The sequence below is a fragment of the Chrysochloris asiatica genome, unplaced genomic scaffold, assembly GCF_000296735.1.
Source record: "Chrysochloris asiatica unplaced genomic scaffold, ChrAsi1.0 scaffold00030, whole genome shotgun sequence".
NCBI classification, from domain to species: domain Eukaryota; kingdom Metazoa; phylum Chordata; class Mammalia; order Afrosoricida; family Chrysochloridae; genus Chrysochloris; species Chrysochloris asiatica.
Window position 1 is genome coordinate 25,750,147 of NW_006408548.1, and position 26,444 is coordinate 25,776,590.

Here is a 26,444-nt window from a genome sequence, read left to right on the forward strand (position 1 = left end):
GGCACTTAACAACAACAACAACCCAGAACTCAATCAGACACAGAAGTATTTAAAGTAAAACAAACCAATAAGACAACAAATAGGGCACCACGGATATCAATTTATAATGAGTCAAGTATAAAGCACAAAGAGGAAATAATGTATATACATAACTATAGAGCAAGCAAAATAGATTTCAAGATAAAAACAAGACTGCTTTAAATGGTGAACAATTTAATAAATTACAGGGTAACCTCATGGAAAATGAATACACCTTCATACCAAAATAAAAAAGAGGAAAATCAGAAAGATTTACTAAACATCATTACAACAGAAATGAAAATGAAGAGAAAACCCAGAAACAAAATGAATTTAGCATAGAAAATTATGTGGAACAAAGAAACCAGCTGCACCACACACACAGACACAAACAGCAAAATGATTGCATTGTGTTCATACCTATCTATAATAACACTGGATGTAAGTGGATTGTATGTACCAGATAAGTATAAAAAATTAATAAGAAAACAGAATGGATATGAAAACAGGATCCTTCAATATGATGTCTACAAGAAAGAAATAAAAAGATGGTTATAGTCTAAATGGCTATTAACAGAAGAATGGTTAAACGAATTTTGGTGCATATATACAATGGAATACTCTGCAACATTGAAAAATAATGATGAATCTGTAAAGCACCTTACAACATCAATGAACCTGGAGGACATTATGCTTAGTAAAATGTTGTAGGAGACCACTGTTCTAAAAGGTTAAAAAGATTTTTTTGATAAAAGAAACATTCTGTGATGGTTACCGAAAACCAGGTCATGGGTGGCCAGATCTGCCTTGGAAGAGACTCCTAGATCAGTTTCTTTCTTGTTTGACTTCTTTTTTCTGTCTCCTCTTGCGCCGGGTGAAAATCCTTCCCCTGAGTAGTGCAGCACAGTGTTAATTGTTCCGTAAAAGGCAAAGAGAGCGAGTCGTTGGACCCTCCCTGGGGGTGTGCACTTGCACAAAACTTCTCTCTGTTCACCCACACAACAGATGTGTAGACCAGGCAGAGAAGACTTGACAAGGGAGAGAAAGAAAGACACTTGCACCTCTATTTCTGCAGATTGCTGGGTGGTTTCTGCACTTGTTACTAACTCTGCCCACACCCTTTTACAAAGGATGCAGCATCATCGGCTGGCCATGCTGAATCAGAAATCACCTTCTTTCTTACTCCTATTCCAAATCCTCCTCTGGCTATGCACTTGAAAAACAAAGATATCACTTTATTTGAAGTTCAGAGTTCCAGAACAGTCCTTCCAATCTGTTTTTCCCAGTTTTCTGTGTTTTCACAGATGCTGGTCTGCGATCAAGCCCCGCCTCTGTCTCATTCTCACCTTTTTCTTTTGAAAAATGTGGCAACTAAGTGAGCTCTGGTAGCGTAGTGGTTACGAATCAGGCTGTGAACCGAAAGCTCAGCAGTTCGAACTTTCTCCTGCTCCGCGGGAGAAAGATGAGGCTTTCTGCTCCCGTAAAGATGTACAGCCTCGGAAATCCTGTACAGGGTCGCTCTGGGTCGGAACCGACTCGAAGACACTTAACAACAACAACATACAAGGGCACAAAGTGACTTGCTCAAGGTCACTGGATAAATGTTTGCTTGATACCACCATTACCGTCAGATCTAATTCACAGAGACAAAAAGGTTTATTTTATTTTCCTTTATCCTGAATTTAAAAAATAATGGTGTTGATGGTTCCAGAGCAATGGCTAAGAATCAAGATCTATTATTTACCCTGATTGTCTTAGTGATTTATTCACTGTCATCAAGTTGATTCCAACTCCTAGGGACTCTATAGGACTGAGTGGAACTGCTCATTAAGGTTTCCCAGGTTAGAAATCTTTAGGTGAGCAGACAGCTTCATCTTTTTTCTATAGAATATTTGGTGGTTTTGAACCAATTATTTTGTGGTTAGCAGCTTATTGCTTAACCCACTGTGCCACAGGACTCTTTCCTGGTTACCTAGTATTGCTATAACAGAAATACCACAAGTAGGTGGTTTTAACAAAGATTTATTCTCTCACAATTTGGAAGGCTAGAAGGCTGAATTCAGAGTGCTGACTCTAGGGAAAGGATTCCTCTCTCTGGTTCTTCTTGTTCTAGGAGGTTCCAGCGCTCTGTTTCTAGATCCTTTTTCTTGGTGGTAGTGGTGGTGGTGGTTATGTGCCGTGGAGTCGGTTCCGACTCTGAGGTTGTAAATGTTTACGGAAGCAGAACGCCTCATCTTTCTCCCTCAGAACAGCTGACGGTTTCGAACTGCTGACCTTGGTGGTAGTAGGTCCCTCTAATCCATGTTCACATATTTAATCCCTTTTATATATCAAAAGAAATTGACTCAAGATACAACCTAATCCTGTAGATGGTAGTCTGCCTCATCAGCAAGCATCACTATTGCCAGTCCTTCCTCATTAACATCGTAGAAATTAGGATTTTTAACACAGAATAATTACATTAGATCAAGAATGTAGAATAATTACATAATACTGAGAATTATGGCATAGCCAAGTTGACACAGTTTTTGGAGACACAGTTCAACCCATAACATTGATCTATAGCTTGGTTAGTGTCTTAGAAATATGTTTAGCAATAGAAACTCAAACAGAATATCAGCAAATTCTTACTTTGCTTGGATTTGACCAGAAGCTCATTCAATACTATTGCTTTTTCTTCAAATATCATAGAACATTTTCACCAAATGGTCAGTACCTGCAGTTGTAAAGATAACCAGCAAAAGATACTCTTGTAAAAAATAAACTTTTAAAACTAGATATGAATCAGTAATAATATTGAACAATATTATTAGATTTATTACTAGATCATTTCCCGCTGGTTTTACTCAGATCAAATATAATACAGAAAAAATGTAGTAGTTCTAGAAGGAACAATTTTTCCTTGAGGGATATTAAAAAGCATTTTGAAAATGTGTCTGGGCAATTTTCTAAGGCAGTGAAAGGAGACTTATAAGTAGTGTTATAACTTGGATATGTTTTTCAAGTCCTGAAATATACACTGAATAAGTCCATTTTGGGACCTTCTCAAGGGTAATGTGGAAGGCCATAGAATCATGAAGATCTACTTGTTTGGCTCATTGATTCTTTCTAAAGGGGGGTCCAGGTGTAGAGCAGTACTTCTACCATTTCATGTCTTTGCACAAAGACATTATGTGGTAACCATCCATTTTAGGTACAGGATTTTGGTGTGGACATCTCAACGTTGGTTTTGGAATTTTTCTTATATCCATTTTTTTTTCATCCTGTTTATCTAATTTAGGCCTGGCACCCATCTAATTGGGTAATAGTTTAGTTCCTCTCCTGTTCAGGACAATCTCCCATCTGGCATCAGAGGGATATTATTTAGCCTACTTATGTGACTCTTCTTTACTCAAACACATCATTGTCTAATCACTCTAACACAGATAGTTGGGATTGCTTATTTTACAGAGCCACCATGCTCCCAACTGTAGTCTTAGTAACCCACAATTTCTTATTTGCATTATGCCCATTTAACAAGTGTGGGGCCAGGCACTGTTTCAGGGGTTGATTCATTGTGTCTCTAATAATGAATACAAGACATTCCTACTCTCAGATTCCTTTCAATTCTGTGGTAAAAAAATAAATATGTGCAATAAACTCTAAAAAGATGTAATGAGTTGTGTTCTAACGTATGAAATAAGGGTATGGAGCACTGCATAAAATTTTTGGTCAGCAAAATTTTAGGTTGGGTGAAAAAAGTGTGTAAACTGGACATTTCCCTCCATTGAGAACAAATCTATAGGTTTGGTCTTCCTAGGACAGAAAGCACAAGTAAGTCAATGAGTACTCTTCATATTATACATAAAGTTGTAATTTTATCACTAAAAGTTATTCTTTTTTCTTTTAGTTTGAGAGTTATACCTAGAATTCTCCTAATTTTGGTGCAGAAATAACTCTATTGGTAGCTTTCATCGTTGGCTTGAATAGTGTTATTTTAAAATCTATAAGTCTGAGTGTGTAATCTGATTGAGGCATATATGCATCCTTGAGATCTAAGCAGAAGTAGAGGATGGAACTTGAGTAGTGATTCTGTTGATTCAATTGCCTTATTAAATGAGTTGTTTTGTACTTATAACAAAACATTAGAAAATTTCCTTGTATACTAATAAGATAATATTCTTTGTCTTTAGAAATGTTTTTAATTTGAAGGGGAGCAGGGGCCATGGAGCATATTTAGAAACATGAAAAAATTTATTGGCTGAACATTACTATAATGAAGAATGGAAATGTTGTAAATAAACACACATGCACACACACACACACAAAACTTCTTTGACAATCATTCTGCATTTCCCATAAACCAAAAATTAAACCAGTTACTTTCAAGCCAATTCAGACTCATGGCAACCCCTGTGTGTCAGAGTAAAACTGGTATCAATAGTTTTTTTCAATGACTCATTTATTGGAAGTAGATTGCTAGATCTGTTTTTTCAAGAAGCCTCTGTATAGAAATTCTTTCAGCGAATAGCTAAGTACTAAAGTATTTGTACTGCACACATTCATTTTTTTTCCCCATAATTCCTATAAACTTTTGTTTATATAGACAAAGTGACATTTACATAATTTTAAACTAAAGCACAAAATGAAATTTTATCTCTGTTCAAAAAATAGTTAGAGATATCTCATATCATGTAGATCAAACTTATGAATTTGTAAAATATAATCTAGCCATATCCATAAACCATACAAATGAACAGATTGGTATACAAAGGTATGCTCAATTTGATATTTATCAAGCAAGCATAGCCTCTAAATAAATGTATATATATATCTCCTCATAGAAGAAACAGTAGCTTATCTTGTATTTACCAGATGTTGATTGCTGCTTGTCAAGCTTATGTTTGAAATTCACATCAATCAGAGATGAAAATGGAAGATGATAAATATATTTTACTCTTTTGTTGTTTTCTGAAGATGTCACTCACTAAACAAGTGGAAAAAGGCATTGTGGCTAGCTAAACCTGTGGTGTAAAACCCAAACTCTTGGAGAAGCTATTTGTCTGAGATAAATGGGGATCGTTAATATGTTGGCTGTTGTGTGATCAGCACAAATACCTTGGAGTTCAAAAGATCAGGGTTCAAATTGTGCCTACTGACCTTAGACAATTTAGGTAAATCCTATGAAGCTAAGGTTTTGCATTGTGAAAATGAATACTTTTTAGTATTAACTGTTATAAAATTTGGAAAGTTGGTATTTGAATGTTGTTGTTGTTAAGTGCCATCAAGTCATATTAACCCTGACCCATATTAACCCTGAACAGGGTTTCCGAGGAGCAGCTGGTGAGCTTGAACCACCGACCTTGCTGTTCAAATGGCTTTGTAGTCTGGCGCATTGATGCACAGCACCATACCAGGACTCAATGAATAGCTAGTTTTAAATATACTATCTCTCCATCTTCAGTGCTACAGTGTGCCACCTGATACTTTTCTATCTGGGCTATTACAATGCAGCCTTAACAGATCTTCTTGATCCTATTCTCACTGGCCTCTACATAGACAGTGGAATGATGTGAATTAGCTATGTCACTTGCTGCTTCCAATTTTTCCATACCTCCATCATCCTCAAGAACAACCCCAGTTCTTAGCAGGACTTTAAACATCACCAGCTGGCCTTCATCTATCTATTCAGATTTATTTCCCACTCCTCTTTGCTTATTATATTTTTGATCCATCAATTCAAGCTAAATTTAATTTTCCTGAACATAGCATAGAGTTTACAACCTGTGTGATTTATACATTTTGTGGCTCCTCCAACTCTTCACATGATAAATACATACTCATCCTAAAAAGTACATTTCAGGCTTTAATTTGTTTGGGAAGCCTTGCTGACCTTCCTAAATAAATTAATATTCTCTATGTTACTTGAAATGTTTATATTGTTAAAGTTATTACTTTGAATTGTGATTATGTTTGTCCTTTATACTTTTCGGCTATTAGCTAACTTTAAATGTAGCCTTTATAGAAACTCTAAGTGTCATGTGACCATGGTGTTTGACAGTAAGTGTAGAACTCATCTAAACATACCATTAATATCACATGTAAGTATATTTCAGTTGGAAGAGAATTCAAAATGGTTGTAACAGGGAACCGCCATTAATTCAAGCTGGATTCAGAAGAGGATATGGAATGAGGGATGTCAATGCTGACATCAGATGAATCTTGGCTGAAAGCAGAGAATACCAGAAGGATGTTTACTTATGCTTTATTGACTATGCCAAGGCTTTTGACTGTGTGGATCATGACAAAGTATAGGTAATAATGAGAAGAATGGGTATTCTACAACACTTGATTATTCTCATGAGGAAGCTGTATTTAGACCAAGAGACCTCACACAGAACAAGAGGATATTTCATGGTTTAAAGTCAGGAAAGGTGTGTGCCAGGTTGTGCCTTTTCACCATAATTATACAACATGCATGCTGAGCAAGTAATCTGAGTAATTGGATTATATGAAGATCCTGTGTATGGCATCAGGATTGGAGGAAGGCTCATTAACAACCTGCCATATGGAAATGGTACAACCTTGTTTGCTGAAAGTGAAGAGGACTTAGAATACTTACTGATGAAGATCAAAAATCACAGCCTTCACTATGGATTGCACCTCAATGTAAAGATAACAAAAATCCTTTCAACCAGACCAATAAACATTATCGTGATAAACAGAAAAGTTTGAAGTTGTCACTGATTTCATTTTTATTGGATCCATAACCAACACTCATGGAAGCAGCAGTATATTGCATTAGGCAAATCTGCTGCAAAAGACCTCTTTAAATTGTTAAAAAGTAAAGAAAAGAGATCAGTTCAAGGACTGATCCAACCCATGGCATTTTCAATTTCCTCATATGAGTGTGAAAGTTAGACAATAAATAAGGAAGACCATAAAAGAATTGATGCATTCTATTATCCAATTATGTATTGGAGAAAAATATTTTAAGTAGCAGGGACTGCCAAAAGAACAAGCAAATCTGTCTTGGAAGAAGTACAGCCAGAATGCTCCATAGAAGTGAGAATAAGGGGGCTTCTCTCAAACTTTCGCTATAATATCAGGAGGGATCTGTCCCTGGAGAAATATACCATGCTTGGTAAAGTGGAGGTTCAGTGGAAAAAAAGACCCCTAACAAAATGAAAAGACACAGTGGAAGCCACAATTGGCTCAAACATAACAATTATGATGTCATAGAGCAGGGCACTATTTCGTTCTATTGTGCACAGGATCATGGTGTATTGGCACTGGCTTGATGGTACCTAACAACAAAAGCAAGTGTTTTCTTAGAAGAACTAATAATAAGATGTTATAAAAATAATAACATTTTTATTCAGCAGTATTCTAGTGGGGATGGGGTGAACTGTCTAGTTGGAGGGGGTTAGCTCCCAATAGTTGTTGCATCCAGAGCCAGGAAACGGCAATACCTGTCCTCCAAAGCTGCCTGCAGCCAGATGGCTATGTATCTGGAGCAGAGCCTTTGTAAAAAAGTAAGAGTATAACGAGGTTCAGGGAGAAGACAGAAAACTGGGTAGTAATGCATATGATTGCGTGCCATTATTCCTCAGGCTTTGAAAACCCAAACTAAACTGTAATCATTTGATTAGATTTTTGGTACAACAGCTGAAGAGCCATCTGCTCTACAACATCCCCCAGAAACAAACCTGTTGATGTCAAGCAGATTCTCATTCAGAGAAAACTTATAAAAAGGGACCTAACTGAGATGCTACTCATAGATAAAGGAGTTGAGACAGAGGAGATGCTGAAGAAATAAAGTTCAAAGTCATAAGAACTTTGAAGAAAATGTTCCAAAGTACATAGGACAGGCATGGAATTTAGTAACTATCAAAGTATATATTTTTCTTCCCAGCTGTTCTTTCAAAGGGAAAGGAAAGAAAAAATATATATACAAATTTCATGTAGAACCATCTTAATATAGACCTAATTTACATACCTATGCTTTTCATAATTTAATTTCTGTTTTAAAATGCAAAAACATTATCTATAGGACTACAAATAAAACATCATTAACAATGAAAATCGACTATTTCCTATTAAAAATCTAACAAATTCCTTCAAGTAAAAACCAAGGGACTTCATTTACTTCATTACTATTGGAATGTTTGTTGGCAGACGGCTCTTGTGCCCTACATTATACCACATTTTATTCCAGTTGTTCTTGGAGCAACCAGCTCTGTACATGTGTAACCTCCCCTCCATTGCACCATGCATCTACAGCTTTCTGTCTCAGGGCTTTCTTATCCTATTGTCTGGGAAGCTTTCAAGAATTCAACCAGCACTTATATATGGATGATCTGAAAGTGCAAGGGAGTTAGTACATCTAGCAGCAACTCTCGACCAACAGGGCATGTTCCTAAAATGTTTCATTCTGAGGTAAATTCTACACAGCTTCTCAGAAGGTTCTGACATGATTGAGGCCCAAAGGCCCACAGCAGTGACCAATCAATGCAATACGGCATACATGTTTCTGTTGGCTTATTCTCCTTTTCTGTTGCACTCTTTCTAGCACTGGAATCCTACTACCTAGAATCAAGTACTAAACTGAGATGAGTTTGTACTGAACACATTTTAAGGACAATCTGTGTTTCAGATTCTCTCAAATTTACACACATATGTGAGAGCCTTTGTTGCCAACACTACTATAGGCTCATCTGTTAGGATGACATACATGGTATGCACCGAGGTGGGAACCCCATCCGGATCTAATCTGATCCATGAACTTGGCTTCTTTAACCTCTATTGGACTCAGAGCAAGCTCGGTTGCTAAAAGTGGCCAGGAAGAGCAGAGAATGTGGCTCTCTGTGAGGAAATTTTAGCAAATGGGAGCCCAGAGATGGGGGAGGGTAGTCATCAAGTTAATTTCTCTGCCTCCTTCCTTCTGATGCAGTTTTATATACAGTGTGCTTGGAGATGTCCAGCACAACTGAGTGATTAGTGGTATCTCTTTGTGGCTTGTGAAGCAATAGACAACTTGATAATATATCTAGTGATTTTAACTTCCCATATTTCTCTCTCTCTTTTACTGTTCTTGGATTATATTTCTTAATAAAGCATCAGTACTTAAGTCTTGTCTCAAACTTCTTTTCTCAGGGACCTGAGCTAAGACAAAGATGACTGAGGGTTTTGTCAGGCAGTTGATGATTCAGAATAATGGTAGGCAAATAGAAACCTCCTTTGGGAAAGGTTATACAACAAACAGCAGGAGGACCTTGATAAGTTTAGAAAAGATTAGCTTCCCTTCCAACAGCTCAATACAGGAAGAACTAGTTTCATTGATATGGGATTACTGATAAAACTGTCTAGAGATGTACTAACCTCAAATCTGGATTGAGAAGGAAGCCACCTATGATGGTTAAGGTTATGTGTCAACTTGGCTGGGCCATGATTCCCAGTGGTTTGGCAGATATTATACGATTATTATCCATTTAGTCATCTGATGTGAGCAGACAGTTAAAAGGGGAGTTTCCTTGAGGGTGTGATCTGCACTCAATATATATGGAAGCTCTGGCAAAGATCCCTCTCTTGATCCTGTGTTCACTTCTGCATTGGCCTTGTCATCTTTGACCTCTGATTCTTGGGATGTGAACCAACAGCCTTCTGCTTGACTTGCAGATTTTGGGTTTGTCAAACCCTGCTACCACATGAGTGAGGAAAAGCCTGCTTTTTGACCCACAGTTTTGGGACTTGTCAGCCTCCACAATTGCATGATCCATTTCTTTGAAATAAATCTCTGTGCTGGACTGCGATGTCAGTTTAAGCTGCAAGGTTGGCAATTCATATCCCAGAGCTGTTCCTTGGAAACTCTATATAGGTTCTCTATGAGTCAGAACTGAATTTGACATTACTTAACAACAACCACAGCAAACTAATATGGAGAGTGCACTGGCTCACTAGGATAAACACTGGGCTGTAAATCACAAGGTTGTCAGTTCAAACCCATCAGCTGCTCTGTGGCAGAAAGATGAGTCTCTCTGCTCCCACAGAGATTACAGCTTTGGAAATCCTATACAGGGTCACTATGCATGGGAACCAACTCAGCGGCAGTTAATAACAACAACAATATATACATATACGTATACATACATACATATATATGTGCTTCACTGATTTTGCTCCTCTAGATAAACTAGCCTAAGATGCCACCCACTCACTGGTGGTTGCAAGGTGTCTCATCCCTTCCTTATACAAGACAAGATGAAAGTCTTTTTGTTGTGTTTGTTCATTTCAGCCTGTACCCTTTGTTACCAAGAAATGCAAAATACTTTGAAACCAAGAAAAACAATCATGTCCTGATTCTGAACAAAAGCATGTGCATTGTAGTACTAGGAAAATTCAGATATATGTAAAAAAGTCCTCAAGTTCCACAACTCATAAATGATTATGCAATTTCTTTCTTTTAAAAAATGGAAGTCTGTACACAGGTTCACAGGCATAATTTTCCTCCTTCTGGAAATTAAATTGTCCCCACTTCCCACCCATTGAAATTGTTCATATTTGTCTTGTGTTATAGTTTTGTTCATGGTTGAGTATTTTCCCAACTAGATTATGAACTTTTATCCTTTAGGGTTGCTGTGAGTCAGAATCAGCTTGATGGTTGTGGTTTGGGTATACCAGAGGACAGAGTTCATATCTGATTCATTTTTTAAAACCCATATTTCCTGCAGGTGTTACATTCATATACAAAAAATGAATAGTTCAACCTATACTTGCTTCTGGACTTCTGGTGTGGCATTGTGGATCAGCACTGGACTATGAACCACCAGATTGGCTGTTTAAACCCACAAGCTTCTCTTCGGAAACCCTATGCAGAGTCACTATAAATCAAAATTGACTCGATGGTACTTAACAACAACAAAACCAACCAAAACCCAAAAGGTCCTTAGGTAGCTCACAGTGTTTACACTCAGCTGTTAATCTAAAGGTTAGTGGTTTGAATCTACTCAGCAGTGCCTTGGAATATAAACCTGCAATCTACTTTCATCAAGATTTTAACCAAGAGAACTCTATTGTGCAGCTCTGCTCTGTAATGCATAAGCTTACCACCATGAGTCAGCATCAACTCAACAGCAACTAAAACAGCAATGACAACAAAACACACTTGTTGCTGCTGAGTTAAATCTGACTCGTTGTGACCCCAGTTTCTCCAGAGTAGAACTTCTCTTTATTTGCTTATTTTTGAGCTGTAGTCATTATGAAAGCAAACCAGCAAAAACTTTCTCCCATAGCATTTCCAGGTGAGTTTGAACCACCAACATTTAGATGAGAAGCATAAACTTCACTAAGTGTAACTTTGTTCCACAGAGGAATGTTTAATACCTTCACCACACCATTATTTCTTCCAAATGCTTTTCCCTTTAATGAAGTATTTCATATGCATATATAATGATATCTGTGAGAAAACTCAGTGGGCTACTTTGTTTTCCAAGTCTCATAGTTTTCTGCCTTTGACAAGGGGCGGGGGGTGTTCACACTTTTCTATCCCTCTCTATTACTGCAAAATATCTGAGTTTTCCTTCTCTGAAAGGTTTTTACCTTACATAGGTTCAGGATTTCCCATGTTTTACCTCATTTCTCAAGTTAGACTGGCATATATCCAGAGACAAAGACCCTTACTTATATTCACCCACCAAAGCACACAGTTGACTCTAGAGAGAGGAGTCCTGGTGGCACTGTGGGGTAGGTATTGGGCTGCTAACCTCAATGTCAATGGTTCAAACTCACAAGTTGCTCTGTAGAAGAAAGGTGAGGCTGTTTGCTTCTGTAAAGATTGACAATCTCAGAAACCTTATGTAAAGATGCTATGAGACGAAATTGAATCAATGGTAGTGGGTTTGGTTGGTTTGACTATAGAGCAGGTATGCAACACACTTCTGTTGACTATATATATTGATACAGCCTAGGTATGATGCTGTAGAATAGGGGCTGGACTATAAAGTCAGTTTGAACCACAAGGCTGGTGACTCAAACCAACCAGTCACTCCTTGGAAACCATATACAGGGTCACTATGAGTCAGAATCAACTTGATAGCACTTACCAACAACAATAACAAGAAGCCAGAAGTTACTGTGTATTGTTCTTCTTCCAAGTGGACCAGGAGTAAATCAACTCTAGCTTTGATTGGAATCTGGATCTGTTATGTCCTACAGCCATTAAAAGGTAGCTTGTTCATGCATGTCTGAAAATGTCTACAATTTGTTCTTGGCAATCAGTGACTCTCACTGGGGAAGATAATCAACTATGCTATGCTGTTGTTGTTGGTAGGTGCTGTGGAGTTTATTCTAACTCACAGTGACCCTGTATATGGTTTTTGAGGAGCAGTTGGTAAATTTTAACCACTGACCTTGCTGATTTTGAGTGTGATTCTCTTTCCGTTTCGTAAAACCAGAGGAAGTCAAACATGGCTCCCACAAGGCTTTTTGCAGGAAGCTTAGGAGGCAGCGAGTTGAGTTTATGTTAATGGAGAAGGAACAACTGGGAAAAGGAGGATGAGAATGGTTGTACAACCTGGAAAGTGTAATCAGTCTCACTGAGTTGAACATGTGGGAGAAATTGTTGAAGGGGTTTATATTTTACTGTGTAATTTTCAACAACAATTAAAAAAATAATGACAGACAAGAGAATACTACAGGGCAGTTCTATTCTTCACATGGGACCGCTATGAGTCAGAATGAACTCAACAGCACTCAACAACTTTCATTTTAGTAGTTTTAAAAGAGAACAGCGATAATCATGTAGTTCAAATGACTATGTTCAACCAAAAACAATGGCCATTATTTCTTTAATTCTAAACTCTCCATCTGATCCTTTCCTCTGCTCTCACATTTTGCTTGTGAGAGTTCCCAAACCTATACTCTACCATATTGTTTCTCCGTGATTTTGTAATCTGACTTTGTGCAATTCAGTGTTTGCTTTCATACTGCCTCTCAAACAATGAATGCTGTCCTCACCAGAAGGTTTTCTCTTTCAGTTTGTCTGCTGAATTTAAAAAACAATGACTCAAACTGCTTCATTTTATAAATTTAACTGTCTCTCCAAAAGAGATTTCACTTCATGTTAGCTGAAATTATTTTCTGTCTCTTCCATTAGCTTTGCCTCAGCAAAAGCTTCTTTTCTTGCCCTTCCTCCTTAAATGGACTCCCGGTATGACACTGTATGATCGGCACTGAACTGTGAAACACAAGGTTGGTAGTTCAAGCCTACCAGCTACTCCCCAGAAATCCTGTATAAGGTCACAAAGAGTCAGAACCAACTCAACGGCTCCTAACAATAACAGGTTCCGGTTACAGCATGCCCATCGCTTCTTGTGTGACCTTAGGCAAGTCACCTAGTCTTCTTAAACTTCAGTTATTTTCTTTCTGAGATGAGGATAATAAAGCTACTTATCTTATTAAATTGTAGTAAGTTTAAGCTAATCTACGTAGAAGATTTAGCAGAATGTCATGCTAAACTACCATTTAATAAATATTGTTATTGCGTGTCATCAAGTTGGTTCCTAGTCATAATGACCCTGTATAGGGTTTCTGAGGAGCAGCTGGTGGGTTAGAATTGCCAACCTGTGGTTCACAGTTCAGTGCTGATTCTAACTTTATTATTTCTCTTTCTATTTTTCCTTCTTTTTCTTCTGTTCTGCATTTGATCCCCTATATGTATTTTCCATAGCACAACCATCCCCAAGTCACTTTCACTGGGGATAATTAGGGTTCCATAAATCCTCCATGCCATTGCAGTTGTCATTGAGCCAGTTCTGACTCATGACAATCCTAAGTATGCAAAACAGAACTGCTCGTGATCTTTCAGAAGTAGATCTCCAGGCCTGTCTTCTAAGGAACTTATTGTTGTCAATTACTGACACATCAGTTATGACTCATAGTGACCCTGTATGGGGTTTCCAAGGAGTGACTGGTGAGCTTGAACCACTGACCCTGCAGTCAAACTAATGTAGTATTCCCGTGCATTAACCTGCAGCGCCATACCAGGACTAGGTGGGTTCTAATTAATAATCTTTTGATTAGCAGCTGAGTGATTAACTATTTATACCACCTAGACTTCAAATTTACCTAAGTGTGGCTAATACTAATCAATGCATTGTATATAGAAGATAGTGAAATAGAAATATGGATCAGGACAGATAGAAGATATAGCATTCTCTTCTGAGAAAATGCTATCAAGTGCCAAACATCACAGACTCATGGATAGTTTCATTATGGCGCACCCACAGGTCCTGAGCATAAAACTATTTGTCTTAAAACTGACATAGTAGCTTGATTAAATGATACTGTGTACATAGGTGTAAAAGTTAAATTTAATTAGTGATAATTATTATAATAGCAAGAATAATTCAATATACCCAAGCTCATTTTCTATGAGAAAAGATGAAAAATTGAGAACAAATCATATATGAAAAAAATGATTTTCTTTGGTCTACATGCATTTCCATTCAGTTAGTAATACTGAAGTAGACATGCTAATGAGTGCAGCATTATAAAGGCAAAGGGATGCATACTGACTTTGATGTGGGAAAATGCTCAATTTCATACTAATGAATACTGAATTCTTTCTTTTTTGACACTCTGAGAAAATCCTGTCTCTGTATTGCAATGAAACTCATTGATTCTGTCATAAAAGTCTTTGAACAGAAAAAGTAAAAATGTTTTGCCTTGTGGGGAAGACAATGAAGATAACTGTTGGGTTCTTAACCCCCTTGACTCATGTTCTCTTTAAAAGGAGCACATGGTAATTCCTGTTTCCCACTCTCTTAACAAATAATTAGCTGACCCTATTTTGTTTTTCTTTAATCTGCTTACCTTTGCAGAGCAATCAGTATGTTCTAATTGGACAGATCCTTTCACCTAAGGAATTTAATTAAGAAAAGAACAATGTTCATTGTCAGCAGTGCAGGAACAGGTAATGTATAATATAGCCTCTGTGTGACTAATTCTCTCTGGAAGTCCTCATGTAGGACTTGGGGCCCTTCTTGCTGTTGCACAAGTGCAGGTGTGGATAAATAAACTGATGTTCAAGTATTAGGCCTACGTGTGGCCCCAGATCTTTATGTTTCTCAGGAAAGAAGACACATGCTCAGGTAGGTATGTTCAAGGCAGTTAGAACAGGGAAGAGAGATTGACCACAGATCAATCACAGCAAACAGCAGATGTGTTTCACTCAATCAGAAAGCCCCAATAGGAAGGAAATTGGTAAAGGGACTTTCCAATGACCAATTGTTGTTAAGTGCCATTGAATCAGTTGGGACTGATATTGAACCTATCTAGGGTTTCCGAGGAGAGGCTGGTGAGTTTGAACCACTGACCTTGTGGTTAGAAGTTCAGTGATTATCCTACAGCACCACACCAGGACTCCAATGACCAATTATGGGCCCTAAATTATGGTAGGGAAACATAGGGAACAGGAACCAATTATCAGAAGACCACCCTACAGGAAAACAGCATAAAAATGGAAATCAAGAACTCACTCTGGACTCTCTTCACTCATGAAATAGTAGCCCGTTCTTACTCTAACGTGAATATTTACACTTAAATAAACCTTTATGCTTGCTTAAATTTCTGTCTAATTGATTTACTTGACCTACATGCCAAGTGTACATCCTACCAATTCATTAGAGGGATAATAGGACTGAACCAGGATGTCTCATCTGCATGTAAACATTTTTTGGTGCTGAAACCTGGGAACTCTTGCACACCACGTAAAATGTAAGTGCAAACAATATATTTGCTTCAAGTCAGTGTTGCTTTCCTGGGATCTCCTCTTTATCTTGGTCTTATATTACTGTGCTCTATACTATCTCAAGGAGTCCTGGCGTGGTGCTGTGGGTTAATGCGCCAGACTGCAAAGCCGTTTGAACTGCAAGGTCGGTGGTTCAAGTTCACCAGTTGCTCCTCAGAAACCCTATTAAAGGGTCGCTATGGGTTGGAACAGACTCAACGGCACTTAACAACAACAATAACATACTATCTCAAGGCACACAGACTCCATTTTTATGAGTCTCCAGGCAGATCCCAGATGGATGACATAAGAGGCATTTCCTCCTTCTGGTCAAACACTTTGGGTGTTCCCATGCAAGTGGGAGTATTTGGATGTTCCTCCACATTGGAGGAGTTACTGTGTGACCACAGTGATGTATAGGCATCTCAGAAATGTTTACTCTGCCAGAACCCATGGTAAAAATTGGACTCTGCTTGTAAGTACCATACAAGGTCTGGTCCACCAGAGCATTCTTGAGTCCTCCCAAATGGCTCCATTTGTTGGCTGGGAAGAACTGAGACATGTGAGAGGGAAAGAAGGACTAAGGAAGTGACTTCCCCTAGGAGTCTGTACCCATAATCACCACAACTGAAACACAATAGTAATAGGCTTTCTGCCTTGAAGAAACAAATCTGTGCCATTATTATTTCGGACCATGTAGCTGTTTGCTTGGCCATTGTAGCTTTACATTCCTGTCTCTTTCCCTGCTTCTGTTCTCAAGTGATTGGATCTTTTTGGACCACCACTTGTCTGTCAATTTGTTGTGCTGTGGAGGCTTGTATGTTGCTATGATTCTAGAAGCTATGCCATGGGTATTTTAAATACCAGAAGGCTCACCCATGGTAGACAGGTTTCAGATGAGCGTCCAGATGAAGACAAACTAGGAACAAGGAGAGATGAACTACTTCCAAATATTTCATCATTGAAAACCTTATAAATAGCAGTGAAACACTGTCATCTATAGTGCCAGAAAATGAGCCCTTCAGATTGGAAGGCACTCAAAATATGCTGCCTCCTCAAAGTACAGTTGACCATGATGACATGAATGGAATAAAGCCCTTAGAATTTTCATCTGTTGATGGAGCACAACTTTAAATGAAGAGAAACAGCTGTAAACCTCCATTAATAATCAGAACATTTAATGTATGAAGTAGTAATCTCGGAAAAGTGGAAATTGTCAAAAATGAAATGGAGCATGTAAACATTGATATCCTAGGCATTAGTAAGCTGAAATGGACTGGTATTGGCCATTTTGAATCTGACAATCACATGGTTTACTATACCAGGATTGACAAATTGAGGAGAAATGGTGTCACATTCAGCATCAGAAAGAACATATCAAGATCTGTCATGAGGTACAACATTGTTTGTGATAGGATAATACTCATGCACCTACAGGGAAGACCAGTTAATATTACTATTATTCAATTTTATGCACCAACCACTAGAGCCAATGAGGATGAAATTGGAGAATTCTACCAACTTCTGTCTAAAATTGATCGAACGTGTATCGATCATTCAATACATGTTTGATCAAGAGGTACTGATCATTACTGATGATTGGAAAGCAAAGGTTGGACACAAAGAGGAAGGATCAGTAGTTGGAAAATATGGCCTTGGTGATAGAAATGATTCTGGAGATAATAGCATGATAGAATTCTGCTAGACAAATTATTTTTTCATTTTAAATACCTTTTTTTAAACAACATAAAAGAAGAGTATATACATGGACCTCACCAGATGGAATACACAGAAATCAAATTGACTACATCTGTGGAAAGAGATGGTGGAAAAGCTCCATATCATCAGCCAAAACAAGGCCAGGGGCAGATAGTGGAACAGACCATCAGTTGTTCATATGCAAATTAAACTGAAGCTAAAGAAAATGAAAGCAAGTCTACAAAAGTCAAAATATGATCTTGAATATATCCCACCTGAATTTAGAGATCATCTGAAGAACAGATTTGATACATTAAACTCTAAAGTCTGAAGACCAGAAGAGTTGTGGGATGACATCAAGAACACCACACGGGAAGAAAGCAAAAGGCCATTAAGAAGACAAGAATGAAGGAAAAGACCAAAATGGATGTCAGAAGAGACTCTGAAACTTGCTCTCCAGTGTACAGATGCTAAAGCAAATGGAAGAAACGAGGAGGTACAAGAGCTGAAAAGAAAACCTCAAAGGCCATCTCAAGAAGACAAAGGCAAATATTATACACAATGTGCAAAGACCTGGAGTTAGAAAACCAAAAGAGAAGAACTCAGCATTTCTCAAGCTACAGGAACTGAAGAAAAAAATTAAAGCCTTGACTTGTGTTATTGAAGTATTCTCTGGGCAAATTATTGAATGATGCAGAAAGCATCAAAATAAGATGAAAGGACTACACAGTGTATTCTGTACCAAAAGGAAATAGTCACTGTACCAAAAGGAAATAGTCACTGTTCAACCATTGCAAAAGGTAGCATATGATCAAGAGCTAATGATCCTGAAGGAAGAAGTCCAAGGTGCATTGAAGGAATTGGCAAAGAACAAGGTGCCAGGAACAGATGGAATACAAATAGAAACCTTTCAAGAAAGTGTGGCAGCAATAGAGACACTCCCTCATCTATGCCAAGAAATTTGGAAGACAATTACCTGGCCACCTAATTGGAAGGGATCCATATTTGTGCCCATTCCAAAGAGAGGTGACCCAATGGAATGCGGAAATCATTAGACAATATCACTGATATCCCATGCAAGTAATGTTTTATTAAAGGTAATACAGAAATGACTGCAACCATACACTGAGAAAGAACTTCCAGAGGTTCAAGCAGGACTGGGAAGAGGATATGGAATGAAACATGTAATAGCTGATGTCAGATAGATGTTGACTGAAACCAGAAAATACCAGAAAGATGTTTACCTGTGCTTTATTGATGGTGCAAAGGCTTTCAATCATTGTGTGGATCATGACAAGCTATGGACAACATTGTAAGTATGAGTATTCCAGAACACTTAATTGTGCTCATGAGGAACCTGTACATAGAGACCAAGAGACAGTTGTTCAAACAGAATACGGGAACACTGAATGGTTTAAAATTAGGAAAGGTGTTCGACAGGGTTGTATTCTTTTATCGTACTTATTCAACCTGTATGCTGAGCAAATAATCCAGGTTATATGAAGATACAACCTTACTTGCTGAAAGTGAAGAGAACTTAAAACATTTACTGATGAAGATCAAAGAACACAGCCTTTGGTATGGATTGCATCTCAATGTAAAAGAAAATAAAAATCCTCACCACTGGACCAATAAACAACATTCTTATCAATGTAGAAAAGATTGAAGTTTTCAAAGACTTCATTTTTCTTGAATCAACCATCAACACTTATGAGAGTAGCAGTCAAGATATCAAATGATATATTGCATTAGGCAAATCTGCACAAGACCTCTTTAAAGTGTTCAAGAACAAAGATGTCAATTTGAGAGCTAAGATGCTCCTGACCCAAGCCATGCTGTTTTCTATAATCTCACATGCATGCGAAAGTTGGACAGTGAATAAGGAAGGTTGTAGAATTGATGCATTTGAATTATGGTGTTGGAGGAGACTTTTGAAAGTATCATGGACTGCCAAAAGCACAAATAGATCTGTGTTGGATGAAGTACAGCTAGAGTGTTCCTTGGATGCCAGGATGGCCGGACTTCATCTCTTATGCTTCACACATATTGTCCGGAGGGACCAGTCACTGGAGAAGGAAATCATGCTTGATAAAGTGGAGGGTCAGACAAAAAGAGGAAAACTCCCTAGTGAGATGGATTGGCAGAGTGGCAGAATCAATGGGCTCAAGGAAGCAACAATTGTGAGGTTGGCCCAGGATCAGGTGGTGTTTTGTTCTGTTGTGCATAGGGTCCTATGAGTCGGTACTGACTCGATGGTATCTAACAACAACAACAACAAATGCAAAAATGGACTAAATCCAATTGCCTGTGTCCTTTACTCTCACCCCTCCCTGCTAAGATCTTATTTCTACCTTGCCCTTCTAAGCCTGGGTACTGGAAGACTTCGTGAGATATCTCTGTTTTTGTTTTTGGATTGAGTAGAAATTTGGGATGAGACTCAGCAAAGACTGAACTTCCTCTAAGGTCTCTTTTCGCAAGTTATGTCCAAATCCTTACTAACAGAAATAGGTTCCATGAGGGAATCTTGGCTGACTGATCCTTTCTGGGTTCATTCCTATTTCTTTGGACGTAGGCAAAGTGGGAATTAGAAAGGTTGTCCCATAGCCTTTCCAGTGCCGAAGTCAGAGCATACACTCAGGAATAGACATCCCGATCACAGGCCACAGACTTTATGGACCAAAGAGAGACTAATGGTATCCTCCTTGGAGGTGCTGGGCCCTGAAACCACTGCTGCGAAATGATTAGGGAAAACTTGAGGCCTCGGCACACCCATCTGAAGGGGGATGCAGAGGACGCTCCTACTCTGCTTGAGCGTGGATATTTTTACCTGGTTAAGGGTCTCAAGACAAGGGACACTCAATCTAGGGATTCACTCTCTCTTCTTAGGTGCCACGGGACAGGTTCCATCCATTCCTGATAATTCCCCTTTCAGATGCTTACTGACAAATTATAAGGGCCTTAACTTTGACAACCTGTGGAAAAATAAGTTAATATTTTTCGATAATAGTTCTTGAATCTAATATCTGTTGGGAGACCAAGAACAATGGCCAGTGAACAGAAGCCTAAATTACAAAACCCTTTTACAATTAGACGTATTAGTTAGAAGGGAAGGAAAGCTGTCAGAAATCCTTTATGTTCAAGCCATCATGGCCATGAGATAGAACACAAAAAACGATGCAAGGGCTGTATAAAAATGAGATCCCTAATAAAGCCACTGGCAATGGAAGCTAAAATTGAAGAACACAAGAAGCCAAAATTGAGCTCCGGTACCCCTCCTTCAGAAGGAGCTCTGGTAGCGTTGTGGTTACGAATCGGGTTGCTAACCTCCAGGTCAGCAGTTCGAAACTACCAGCTGTTCCACAGCAGAAAGATGAGGCATTCTGCTCCTGTAAAGATTTACAGCCTCAGAAACCCTGTGCAGGGTCACTATGAGTCGGAACCGACTCCACAGTACTTAACAACAACAACAACACCTCCCTCAGACTACTCACCTGTCTCTAATCTTTTACTTTTAAAAGTGATCTCAGGAGCAACCTATCAGGGACCATGCACCATTCTCTATGGCACATGTTAAGCAGAGCAAGCAGCAGCTAGGGAGATTTTCAGAAAATCCTACTAAGTTTATTGAAGAATTTCAATAATTAACCTTAACTTTTGGACTTGCTTGGAAGGATGTTCTAGTAGTCCTGTGTAGATACTGTATTGTGGACAAGAAAATTTGCATCTAGGCTGCCATCTAAGCATACAGAGATGATTTAAATGTTTATCAGCAGACATTACTAGTTGGGATCGTGGCAATAGGCAGTGAAGATCCCTTTTGAGATTATCAACAGGGATAAGCAGGAATAGCTGTGAGGAACCACATACTACTCTGCCAGGATTCCAGGTGATTCTTATAGAGCTTATTAAAATGTAGATTCAGTATATTTGGGGTGGAAATGCAAATCCTCAACAGAGGGTCAAACCAGAAAGAACCTGTATTTTCTCACAACTCAGGAGGCAAAAAGTCCACATCAGATTTTCAGCTGTGTTGATTCCGTCCTTATTTGTAGCCCTGGGGGTGTAGTGATGACCAATTGGGCTGCTAACCTCATCGTCAGCAATTTGAAACTACCAGCAGTTCTGTAGGAGAAAGGTGAGGCTTTCTTCTCCTGTTAAGATGTACAGGCTTGGAAACACTATACAGGGTTGTTAGGAATTGGAACCCACTCCACGGGACATAACCAGCAACCACCACCATCCATTCATTGGTTCCTTGGTGATCTTCACATGGCATCTGTCTTCCTTGGTATGTGCCTGTGTTTATACTGATGTTTATATAATTCATAAGTGATTAGCTTTAGGATCTATGCTACACTGATATGACCTCTACTAGCTTAGCAATTATATTGCATCTGTTTGCATTATTGAAACTAATTTGCTTCACCAATTGTTCAAAGAAGGAAAATAGTCCTTTATTACATGACTATCCAACATGGTAGTACACTTACATTGTCTTTTGAAAAATCTTAGTATTGAATTATAATAGTATATGATCAGGACATCATTACATATTTTGGGGGAACATATGATGGAATCCTGGTGTGGCGCTGTGGGTTAATGTGCTAGACTGCAAAGCCATTTGAAATGCAAGGTCAGTGGTTCAAACTCACCAGCTGCTCCTCGGAAACCCTATACAGGGTCCCTGTGGGTTGGAACCGACTCAACGGCACTTAACAACAGCAACAACAATGATGGACATTGGAAGAAACAAAGATGATAAGTGTAAGGGTACTGAACGTTTACAAATTTGTGACCACACATATAAGGTGAGCTGAAAACAGCATTGGGGCTCAACCTAAGGGAGAAGAATTTCTAGTGGGGACAAAAATGTACAGCTTTTCTTTTTATTGCTCTGGATCCCCTTCATTGTAATAATGTTCTGAGAAAAGTCACATGCAAGAGGCATACTAAACAATAACCTGACTAGTTTCTTCTAGTTTAGAGAAGGAGTTAAAATGAATGGCTGAATGGAGCATACAAGCTGAGGAATTTTAGTAATAATGTAGACCTGCTGTTTTCTGCTGATACTGTTATAACCATTGTAAATAAACTAAATATTTGTGAACTTGCATTGCTTCTGCCATTCCCATTGGGGCCATCACTGGATGATTGGAAGCCTGAGAGCAGAGAAAGAGTGACCACTGATTGCATTGTTCATCCCTTGATGCCACTGAGGGTTGAATTTTCCCCAAGGGGTTACAACAGGATAAATAGGAGGAAATCACCACACTATGCATATCTTTTAAACACAGCTTTTCAACACCCTCAATTACAGTGTTTATGGTGTGGTGCTGTAGGATAAGCACTGAACTACTAACCACAGGGTCGGAGGTTCAAATCTACCAGTCATTCCTCAGAAACCCTAAACAGAGTACCTATGAGTCAGAACTGACTTGACAACACTTAGCACCAAAAAAAAAAATCTTCTACCCAGGATGTAAGTTCCTTGAGAATCATGACCATGACCTTGAGTTAATCTTGCTCAACTGCTTCAAGGCCTGACATTTAGTAGGCACTCAGGAGTTGGTACATTCATCAGTATGTTTCTATTTCTACAGTATTTACTACAAATTTTGCCATTTTGAAATACCTTGAGCAAAGTAAGCAGAGTACCAGAAAAATTGAAAAACAAACAAACAAAAAACAGTCAAAAACAATTACGTTTAATTCCATTATCCTTCTTAAAACTTTATTTTTAACCTCTTGAGACCTACTGCTAGAGGCCTTTATGATTTATACTTTGGGATTTTCTGTTTTTTTTACGGGAAGATTATTCTTATACTGCTGTTCACTGCCTAAGGGATCTCTGTCAGGTTTTTCTAAAGACAAGTGTAAGTGAGTTTCCACCCTGGATGGTGATGTACCAAGAAAACTGACATTTCTCTTTGAACATATTATTTGCCTGTGAGAGAGGGAGTGGAAATCATAACAGGTGCCTCACAAGTGACTTAGAAATAAGGGGAATAACATATCGACCTGGGAGAGTGAAATAATAACTTTGGATGGTAGCACAGTTGATACCTTCAGAAATATCTATAGTCAACTTAATGAGACTGAATGGATCCTCACCTACATGTCTTGATTGAAGTTATTTTCATAGTTGAGAAAGGAAGATGTTAAAGAGAAGGAGTTCGTCAGCTTTGTTAATGTAGGAAAGGGAAGTCAGGAACAGATCTGTTCATAAACAAACAATATCTAGGGGGAAAAAAAGAGCAAATATCTTGGAAACTAATGTGGCATATATGTTCTTATTGTGAAAATGGATATTTTGTCCAGTTAGTTTGTATCAGAAGAGGTGTGAGTCAGGGTTGCATCCTTTCACCATATTTACTCAATCTGTATACTGATATGATGCTCTAGGATAAATACTGGTCCTCAAGGTTGGCTTGAACTACAAGGTCAGTGGTTCAAACTCACCAGCCGTTCATTGGAACATCTATACAGAGTCACTATGAGTCAGAACTGACTGGATGGAACTTAACAATAGCAACAGGAACTGATCAAATAATCCTAGAAGCTGGACTATATGAAGAAGAATGTGATAAAATTGGAAGAATTATTGGAATTGGAAGAATTATTAACAGCTGAAACTAATAGAACATGAAGCAATGTCATTTTGAGTTATAAGGTCAGTGGTTCAAGCTCACCAGCTGCTCCTTAGAAACCCTATACAGGGTCGCTATGAGTTGGAACTGACACCATGGTTGAGGGATCAGTAAAAAAGAAAAAGATCACAATGAAAGAAATTGAATCAGTGTCTGCAACAATGCGCTCAAACACAGCAACGACTGTGAAACTGACACAGGAGCTGTCAGTGTTTAATTTTGTTGTACATAGAGGCACTACAAGTCAAAACTGACTTGATAGCACCAAACAACAATAACACTTTAATCTAGGACATTAATGAAAGCACGAATCACACAATTTCCCTGCTTTGGTTTCATGTTCACCAAGCAACATTCCATCTCTAACTTGTCTTCCCATGTTGTTGTTAAGTGCTATCAAGTCAGTTCTGACTCAGCAACCCTGTGTAGGGTTTCCGAGGAGCAACTGGTGGTTTTGAACTGCTGACCTTGCTTAAAAGTCCAGTGCTTATCCTACAGTGCCATGTCAAGACTCCATAGCCATTTCTATATTGGAAGAGAATGTGGCTACCACAATAGAGTGAATGTATCAAATTGAATAAAAATCACACATACATGTAATTATTGGTATCCTGTGTTTCCATCGCTCTCTTTGGTCAAATCAAGCTAGATTGTACTGGTGGTACCTCTGTTTTTTATTTACTTTCCTTCTCCTTCTGACCTCTATACCATGCAACAGGAAAGCATTTAATATGCTTATTCATAAAAATTGACTAAAACCATTCTTGTAAAAATGAATGCATTGGTCATGTACACACAGAAAATTTTAAGAAAGAAACTTTTATCAGTGGTGATGTTTAGGGAGTGAGAGGTGTTTGAAAGATGAGGGTGATTTCCACCTTCTGTTTTTTGTTTTTTTTTTAATTGTCTTTCCCTAGCATATACTATTCTTTTTTTAAAATGGAAGAAACTTTTCTTGTGATTTGGTGGAAATGTAAAAAACATATTAGCTTTCCATTAAAGAATGCTTGTGAATTTTGTTTTGTGACATTGATTGCAGTCCCCACAATATAACAACATTCTTCCCACTTCCTCCCCGTGTTTACCATTTTCATTCATACTTCTTTATTATCTCTTCCTGCCCTCTGGACAAATGCTACCTTTTGATCTGGTATGGTTGATTGATCTAAGGAGTTCATACCTCCCTGGTGTTACTGTTCACCTATGCTTATTTATATTGTTTGACTGAAATTTGAGCTACGGGATTGAATTCATTGCCAATACCAGGCTTGAAGGATAACTGAAGACCATAGACTTGGGGGTGTGGCCAGTTTCTATCAGACCAATAAGTCTGGACTTTTCTTTTTTATTATTTAGAGTTTTATTTTACATTTGTCTTCCACACTAGCCACAACCTCCTGCTGTAATCTCTTTTAGAGCAGGTTTACAGTGGTTCCTGAGTGCCATCTAGTTTTTATGGCCTCAAGATCATGGACACTCGGTTTTATGTTGTTTATTAGTTCAGTGGGCTAATTGTCCCCTTTAATTTTTGTCACTCTTGTCAGCTCCAGATGTGGAGAGACCAATAGTTGCAACTTAGATAAACATCCACTACTTTTAAGACCCTAGTCATTACTACTCACTAAAATTTCACGTAGAACATTGTCTTTGTGTACTGCTGCTGTGGTTATTAGGCGCTGTCGAGTCAGTTCTGACTATAGTCACCCTATGCACAACAGAATGAAACATTGCCAGGTCCTGTACATCTTCACAATTACACTTGTTGTTATATTGCTGCTATCATGCTGTCAGTCTATCTTCTTGGGGGTCTTCCTCTTTTACGCTGACCCTCTTCTTCCCAAGCATAGATCCTTCTCTAGGAACTGGTCCCTGCTGATAATGTGTCCGAAGTATGAGAGACAAAGTCTTGTCATCATTGCTTCCATGATACATTCTGGATGAACTTCTTCCAACAAAGATTTATTTGTTCTACTGGCAGTCGATATTCTTTTCCAACACCATGATTCAAAGGCATGAATTGTTCTAAGGTCTTCCTTATTCATTGTCCAATTTTCACATGCATATAAGGCAATTGAAAATGTCATGGCTTGGATCAGGTGAACCTCACTCCTCAAATTGATATCTTTGCTCTTAAACTCTTTGAAGAGGCCTTGTGTAGCAGATTTGCCTAGTGCATGACATCATCTGATTTCTTGATTGCTGCTTTCATGAGTATTGATTATAGATCCAAGCAGAATGAAGTCTTTAACTTTTCTCCATTTATCATGATGTTATATATTGGATCAGTGATGAGGATTTTTATTTCCTTTACTTTG

General features: G+C 38.4%; 1 pseudogene; it reads right to left on the reverse strand.

Moving 5' to 3' along the window:
* The window catches only part of LOC102836282, a 113,682-nt pseudogene that overhangs the window by 5,936 nt on the left and 81,302 nt on the right, over window positions 1–26,444 (reverse strand).